Source organism: Chrysochloris asiatica, unplaced genomic scaffold (assembly GCF_000296735.1).
Source record: "Chrysochloris asiatica unplaced genomic scaffold, ChrAsi1.0 scaffold00074, whole genome shotgun sequence".
NCBI classification, from domain to species: Eukaryota; Metazoa; Chordata; class Mammalia; order Afrosoricida; family Chrysochloridae; genus Chrysochloris; species Chrysochloris asiatica.
Window position 1 is genome coordinate 9,055,890 of NW_006408592.1, and position 9,057 is coordinate 9,064,946.

Sequence of the window (9,057 nt, forward strand, 5' to 3'; positions counted from 1 at the left end):
ACCTTCCCACCACTATTCTGCTAGTTTGCCATACTGTGGTGGCTTGTGTGTTGTGTTGCTATGTTGCTGGAAACTATGACACTGGTATTTTAAATATGGGGAGGGACACCCTTGGTACACAGGTTTATATAGAGCTTTCAGACTAAGAGACACTAGGAAGAAGGGAAGACAGACCATTTCTGAACAATTAGTTACTGAAAACTTTATGAGTAGTAGGATGAAATTGTCAGATAGAGTGCTGGCATATGAGCCCTTCAGGTTGGAAGGCATTCAAAATATGACTAGGGAAGAACTGTCTTTTTTAAGTGGAGTTGAGCTTAATGATGTGGATGGGGTGCTTTTAGGATATTCAATTGCTGATGTGCACAACTAAAAATGAGAAGAAACAGCTACAATATCCATTAATAATCAGAACAGGAAATATAAGAAGTATGAATCTAGGAAAAGGAGAAATTATGAAAAAATAAAATGGAACACTAAAGATCAATATTATAGGCATTAGTGAGCTAAAATGGACTAGTATTGACTATTTTGAATCAGACAAACATATGATTTACTTTGGAAGGAATGGCAAATTTAAAAGAAATGACGTGGCATTTGTCATAAAAAAAGAGCCATTTTGCGATCTAAAAGTACCATGCTATCTGTGATAGGATAACATCCATACACTACCAGGAAGACTGCTTACTACAACTATCATTCAAATAAAAATACTGATCACTAAAGCCAATGATGATGAAATTAAAGTATTCTACCAACATCTGTAGTCTGAAATTTATCAAACATGTAATAAAAATGCAGAGAAAATCAATGGTGATGGGAATGCAAAAGTTGGAAAAAAAGAGGAAGGATCCGTAATTGGGAAATATGGACTTGGAGATATATGCTGGAGATTACATCATAGAATTTTGCAATAGTGATGACTTATTCATTGCAAGTAACTTTTTTCAAAAGCAAAAAAATCAACTATAACATGAACCTCACCAGATGTAATACACAGGAATCAAATTGACTCTATCTGTAGAAAGATACAATGAATGGAAAAGTTCAATATCATCAGCCAAAATAAGGCCAGGGGTCAACTGTGGAACAGATCATGTGTTATTCAAATGCAAATTCGGGTTGAAACTGTGAAAATTAAAATAACTTTGAGTATGTCACATCTGAATTTAGAAATAATCTTAAACAATTGATTTGTTGCATTAGATACTAACGACCGAAGACCAGAAGAGTTGTGGGATGGCATCAAGAATATCATGCACGAAGAAAACAAAAGGTTATTAAAAAGAGGAAATTATAAAGAAAAGAACAAAGCAGATGTCAGAAGAGACTCTGAAATTTACTTTTGAGCGTAGAGAGAAGCTAAAGCAACTGGAAAAAAATGAGGAAATAAAAGAGCTGAACAGAAAGTGTAAAAAGGCAGCTCAAGAAGATAAAGTCAAATATTATAATGAAATGTGCCATGACCTAGAATTAGAAAATCAAAAGGGAAGAATATGCTTAGCATTTCTCAAACTAAAATAACTAGAAAAAAAGTCAAGCTTCATCTTGCATTATTGAAGGAGTCTATGGGCAAAATATTAAATGCTGTTGGAAACATCAGAAATAACGATGGAAAGAATAAACAGAATTGCTGTATCAAAAATAATTGGTCAAACAAAAGAGATAGCATGTGAAGAAAACAAAAATCTAGACCAACATCCATGTAAATGGATAAAAGTTTGAAGTTGTCAGTGACTTCATTTTGCTTGCATCAACCATCACCACCCATGGAAGCAACAGTCAATAAATCAAAAGACATATTGCATTGGGCAAATCTGCTGCACAAGACCTCTTTAAAGTGTTGAAGAACAAAAATGTCAGTTTGAGGACTAAGGTGCATCTGACCCAAGCCATGGTATTCTCAATAACCTCATATGCATGCAAAAGTTAGATGGCGAATAAGGAAGATTATAGAAGAATTGATGCATTTGAGTTATGATGTTGGAGGAAAATATTGAAAGTACCATGGACTGCTGAAAGAACAAATATATCTGTGTTAGACGAAATACAGCTAGAGTGCTCCTTGGAAGCCAGGATGGCCAGATTTCATCTTTCATACTTTGGACATATTGTCAGGAGGGACTAGTCACTGAAGAAGGGTATCATGTTTGGTAAAGTGGAGGGTGAGAGAAAAAGAGGAAAACCCCTAACAAGATGGATTGTAATATTAGCTTTATATATAAAAATACATGTATATGGAAACAAACAAACAAACAAACAAACCAAAAACAAACCAAAAACCAGAGAGAGAGATACCATATGATTAAGAATTGATTGTATTCAAGGAAGAATTCTAAGGTGCACTGCAGGCATTGGCAGAATCCAAGGCTCCAAGAATTGACAGAATACAAATTGAATTGTTTCAACACACTGATGCAGTACTGGAGGTGCTCATTCATCTATGTCAAGAACTTTGGAAGACAGCTACCTGATCAACTCATTGGAAGATATCCATATTTGTGCCATGTGGGTCGAATGTGGCAGAAATCATTGAACAATGTCATTAATATCACTTGCAAGTAAATTTTTGAGAAAATGTACTGATTGCTGCAGTACATTGATAGAAATCTTCTAGAAATGTAATCTGGATTAAAAAGAAGACCTGGAATGATAAATATCATTGCTGATGTCAGATGAATTGTTGCTAAAAGCAAAGAATACCAGAAAGATGATGTTTACTTTGCTTTATTAGCTATTTAAAAGCATTCAGCAGTGTGGATCATGACAAACTATGGATGACATTGAAAAGAATGGATATTCCAGAACACTTAATTGTGCTCCTTAGGAACCTGTACATATAGCAAGAAGCAGTCATATGAACAGAACAATTGTTGTTGTTATGTGCTGTGGAGTCAGTTCTGACTCATAGCGACCCTGCACAGGGTTTCCGAGATTGTCAATCATTATGGGAGCAGAAAGCCTCTTCTTTCTCTTGCAGATCAGCTGGTAGTTTCGAACTGCTGATCCTGAGGTTAGCAGCCTGATTCATAACCACTATGCTACCAGAGCTCTTTGAAAAGAACAATGGGGACACTGAAATGTTTAAAATCAGGAAGGGTGTGTCAGGTTTATAGCCTCTCACCCAATTTATTCAATCTCCATGCTGATCAAATAATCTGAAAAAATGGATTATATGAAGAAGAACATGGCATCAAGATCGGAGGAAATGTCGCTAACGACCTACAATATACAGATAATACAAACTTCCTTGCTGAAAGCAAAGATGGCAACTCTGCTCCAAAATAACTCTTTACAGTGTTCTAGAGCAAAGTTTGTCAGTTTGTGGACTAAGGTGTAAGTCATCCAAGCCATGGTACTTTTAGTTACCTCATATACATGTGAAAATTGGACATTGTGTAAGGAATAGAAGAATCAGTACATTTGAATTGTGGTTTTGGCAAAGAATATTGAAAGTCCTATGGAACATCAGAAGAACAAACAAATTTGTTTTGGAAGAAATACATCCAGAATACGTCTTAGAAGCTCAGATGGTGAAGTTTGGACATATTATCATGTGGGAACAGTCTCTGGAGAAGGACATCATGCTTGGAAAAGTAGAGGATCAAGAAAAAAGAGAAAGACCTCCAAGAATGATTGGCACAGTGGAAATAATATGCTCAAACATAACAATAATCGTGAGGATGGTGTAGAGTAAGTCGTATGCCATCAGATGGCTGGAACAGGAAATTCCCCTGCTGGTAGCAACTGGAGTTGTGGAGAGGGGCCTCACACCTTTGGTCACTAGTTTGTTTGAGGGAGTGCATAGCATCAATTGCCAAGCAATAATAACTTACCATTCAACATTAAGCTGTGCAAAAGCATAGTCTAGACACATAGCAAATGCAATTCCTATTGCAACTTCTGGTGTGGTGTTGTAGGATCAGCACTGAACTGCAAACCACTAAGTCAATAGTTCAAACCCACCAACTGCTCCTCAGAAACCCTATAAAGAGTCACTATAGGAACTGACTTGACAGCATTTAACAACAGCAACATTGCCACTCTACCATGTAAACATTGAGTAGCATTTAACAATCATGTGGCTTTTCTGAACCTTCATTCCCTCATCTCTAGTTGGGATCATTCTTATTCAAAATGACAACATGCATGTGAAATGATTCATAGACCTGTAATTCTGCTTGCACTGTGTAAGTCCTCAAAGAAATATTATATTCCTCCCAAATTCTCTTTCTCTTTTTTAACTGTTTTACCATGATCTCATTTGGGCTTATAATAGAGTAGAAAAATATAGACATATGGAGACAAATATAGGTAGGTCCTTGGTTAGGAACTCATTGCTGAACGTGTGCCTCTGTGTGTGTGTTTGTGTGTGTGTGTGTGTATGTGTAGGAGTTGCTTATCAAATAGATCATTCCATAAAAGGTAACACAAAATGTTGTATTCAGTTCAAGTTTCATCTCTTCCCCAGGCAGATCATCTAATTAAGTCAGATTGTTAAAAAGCAGACATTCCTGGACTGGCTATGGTTTCTGGGAATGCTCCTAGTTTTTACCTGTACTAACTGTTACACATACACTTATGAAAATGTGTCACATTAAAGGGAATTAAATGAACAACACATCAACTGTGAAGTTTTGAAATGACTTATGAAAAATACTCACCGAGTCACTTGTGACCTTAGTCAAATTAGCAACATTCTCTAATCCTAATGAAAATAATAACACCTAATACCGAGAAGTATTTTAAAAGATTTAAATTAGATAAGACATGCTAGTTTTAGCATAGTGAGGCATACATTCTAGTACTTTCAAAAAGTTTAGCCCCTATTATTACCGATGTTATTAGTAAAATAATATAATTCGTTTCTACTAGTTTCATCCTGAAATACAATACTTTTTAGTTTTTAAAATTCCTTTGTTTATATATAGAATTCATTCAGCATTGCTAGGTTTCTCCCATAGGATAAAGCTAATTTGTTCTTCTGCATATGGAGTTGTGTCCAGAAGCAGTAAGGGAAACTTGAGATACTAGATTACAGTCAGAAATACAGGTGTGGCCTGCAGGGATGAGAACACTTCAGTTGGTTGTTATTGGCATGTTGTGACTTAATATTTCTTTTCTGCCCATTGTAGTATAGATTAAATAACAATGAAATTGGCATCCTGGGACTGGAAGCCTATATATGCCTCTTTAGTTCTCTTTTTGTCCCAATCAGCCCCTCATTTATTTGATTAGGAAGGACAATTATCCTTCCCTCTAATCTCCACAGTTTGTGTTGCTGATTTATTATTTTAATTGGCAGTGAATCCTGGGGACAGAGCATATCTCAGGCAATCCAGCGTTACATTATACAGCACTCAGAAGGCGTAGGACATTGTTCCAAATGGTGAGCTGGCTTCATTAATAACCATAAAAATGACTCCAATCCAATATATCTAAATATTCCCCCCAGATGTTTTGTAATCATAGTGGTAACAGTCCTCTGTTAAAGTTGTGTGGGCTAACAAATCAGCCATAGGAAGGTTGAGAAGCACTTTAGGGAAATGCCTCCAAATGTCTTCATTTTCAGTTTCACTGACCAATTGGTATCTCCCAGAGGAAAATGTGCAACTCTCCAGCTGTCATTAGTATGGTAGTATCCATCATTGTATCCTGGACAGTCGGAATAGCTAGAAGGCATGGGCAAATCTGGAAGATTTTTTTAAAAAGAGAAACAAAACAAAATCAGCCTGCAGGATAAAGGGATTAGTTAAATCAAAAGCAAACTGTGAGCTCATTACTCTAGTATATGGCAACTAGAAGAAACATCATTTTGCTTCATTCTTTGAAGTAAGTGGAATAAACCGCTATGTCCATGTACGAGGAAGAGGGCCTGAAAATGACTGCATATTTGTCTCTCTTCTAGAAATGTCTCTCATCTCCTAGATTCATGCTTCTTTAACACGCACGAGTCTACTCCTGGGAACAGAAGGCAGAAAATTGGAGGTATATGAAACACACACAGACAAAAAGAAAAGAAAAAATAGAAGAAGAAAGAAAAGAAAATGTATCTAAAAACGTAATGAAAGTTATTGAGCACATATTGTAGTAATATACCTAATTTTACTCAATCCTCATACAAAATCAGTGTTCTGTTTTTCTGATGCTGAGGAAGTGATTTAAAAGCTATGTCTAGTGCCACACAACTAGAAGTGGGTTCTTTAGATTGAAAGCCAGAGTATCTGATTACATAGACTGAGTTCTTACTTAAACCTGGAGGATCAGTTTTACTCAGCAGTAAGTAATTTAAAACAAAAGGGTCCCTGTGAGACACAAGCTGTTAACTGCTCAAGTGTAACCAGAAAGCTGATGGTTTCAATCCATTCAGAAGTGCCTAAGAAGAAAGACTTGGTTATATATTTTAAAAATATTTTAGTCATTAAAAACTCTATGAATCACAGCTCTTTTCTGGAAAACGTGAGGCTAACACGGGTTGGCCAAATCAATTAGACAGAAACACTTTAACAAAACTGGATATATTTTATAGTTGCATAACTATCATGGGTTTGTTGCTGCTGTTCCCCCGACCCCTATGCTCTTTGTGCAGTTTTTGATTTGAAGAAAATTTGGAGAACACTTTTCTTCATGACTGTTGCTTTGATATATATGTGGTTGCTGCTGTTAAGTGACATCAAATCTGTTTCGACTCATAGAACCCTGTATAGGATTTCTGAGAAGCAATTGGTGGATTTGAACTTCTGATCATGTGATTTACAGTCCAATGCTTATTATACAGTGCCACAGCAGGGAGTGAGCTTCAAAAAGTCCATGGGGGGGGCGGGGAATCATGATCTTTTCATTCCTTTTTCCCACAAACTTTTTGAAGCCCTATCCTGGTGTGGCACTATAGGTGAAATAGTGGACTGTTAACCTTAAGGTCAGCCATTCAAACCCACCAGTCACTCCTTGGAAACTCTATATAGGGTCCTTATGCATTGGAACTGACTTGAAAGCACTTAACAAAAACAATAAAATACTTTAAGCCATGAGATTATGTATTCATTGTGACCACCAAAAGAGCAAAAGGACAAGTGACTGATAAGGAGACAATTTTCATAAACCATATATTTGATAAGAATCTAATAACTAAAATATATGTCAAAACCTTGACAATTTAACAAAATTGAAAAAAAAATCAAAAAATGAACAAAGGACTTGAAAAGATACTTCACCAAAGAAGATATTCAGATGGTCACTGAACACACAAAAATAATACTCAATGTTCTAACCATTACAGAGATGCCAATGAGATACTGTTTCACTCCATAGCATAGCTAGGAGTCCTGATGTGGCACTGTAGGGTAATGCACTGGATCTCAAGGTGATTTTGAACTGCAAGGTTGGCAGTTCAAATCTATTAGCTGTTCCTTACAAACCCTATACAGGGTCACTATGAGTCAGAAATTACTTGAAAGCCCTTAACAACAACAACAAGGGTCATTATTGTTGTGGTAGGCCATTGAGTCGATTCTGACTCATAGAAATCCTATATAGAGTTTCCAAAGAATGGCTCGTGAGTTTGAACTACTGACTTTGAAGTTCAACCTAACCTTAAGGTCTAGTGCTTATCCTATGGTACCACACCGGGACTTAAAAAAATATAGAAAATAGCAAATTTTGTCAAGGTTGTGGGAAATTTAGCAACTTGAGAAAGTACCTTTTGGCTTCATTCTTTGAAGCAAATACAGAATAAAACACAGTGTCCATGTATGATGAGCAAGGACATGGAAGAAAGTTTCTTTTATTCTTTACTGGACCAGAGAAACAGCACATGCAGGGGTCAGTTCCTATCTTCACTTCCCCCAGTATGACTTAGACTGATAACCCAGCTCAGTTTAGAAGTCACTCTTTTGATCAATTGGTTAGATATCTGTCTTCCTCAATGAGGATTCTGTTTTAAATTCATCACAGTTATATTATAAAATAAGCTAAGAATTTGTGTTCCTATATTCAAAATTGAATACTTAAATCATGTTTTTCTCATATTTTCTGTACTAGTATATTTGCTATTGTTGTTAAGTGCCGTCAAGTCAGTTTCAACTCAGTGATCCTGAACCTAAGTATTATGCTGTAACCTATTGTAACATGAATGAATCCTTCTCCTTTAGTAAATTCTCAAAAGAAAAAAAAAAAAAAAAGACACATAAATTCTCATATAGAGTTAATTCTACCCCCACCGAAGTTCTACTTTTTAATCATTCCCTTTATTTCCTCCAGATCCCCTTTCGTTTTTTTATCAATCTGGGTCATGTCTTCAACAGCACCATGATAGAAAAAATTCCTTAAAACATAAAATTATCTAATACATCTCTAATTTTGAATAAATAAAATCCATAGTTTCTCATATTTTTATTTCTCTGAAGTTCAGTGATCCAACAAGTCACATGTAGGTAAAGTAACTAGTCCCCTACCCACACAATTTAGGATGGTAGGGAAAATTGAAAAAGAAAACTGCATGGCAGGATCTTATTAAATTACATATGCATCCATATGCATGGAGAGGACCAGAAAAGAGACTGCTCTGTTTAGGGTTTGCTTTTATCTGTTCACTCTTTGTAGACAGAAAGGAGTGAAGGATGGAATTGGCATCAGAGCTTGACTGCATCTAGTAGGGAAGGTGACTCAATTAATGCCCTGGACTCTGAAAATCCATATTAGAATTGCCTTTTCCTTTGAGGAGGAGAGAAGAAGGTGTGTTTGTGAAGAATTTAAGCTTTTCATGTACAGAAAACCAAAGGGAGCAAAGGAAAGTGAAAGTTACAATGAATTTTATTGCATAGGATTTTCTCACTAAAATACATGAGGAGGTGGCAGCCTTCAGCAGCAGAAGAAATGAACTATCCAATAACCTCTTGGATTTGCTTGTTTTGACAGCTAATTCATTAAAGCTACAAACCTTTGAATCCACTCTTCAGCTGGTGGTAGCACTGTATTCAAACTTGTTTATAAAAGCCATAGATGATGCCAATAACAATAATTATAAATTGATTATATACACACACACACACACACACA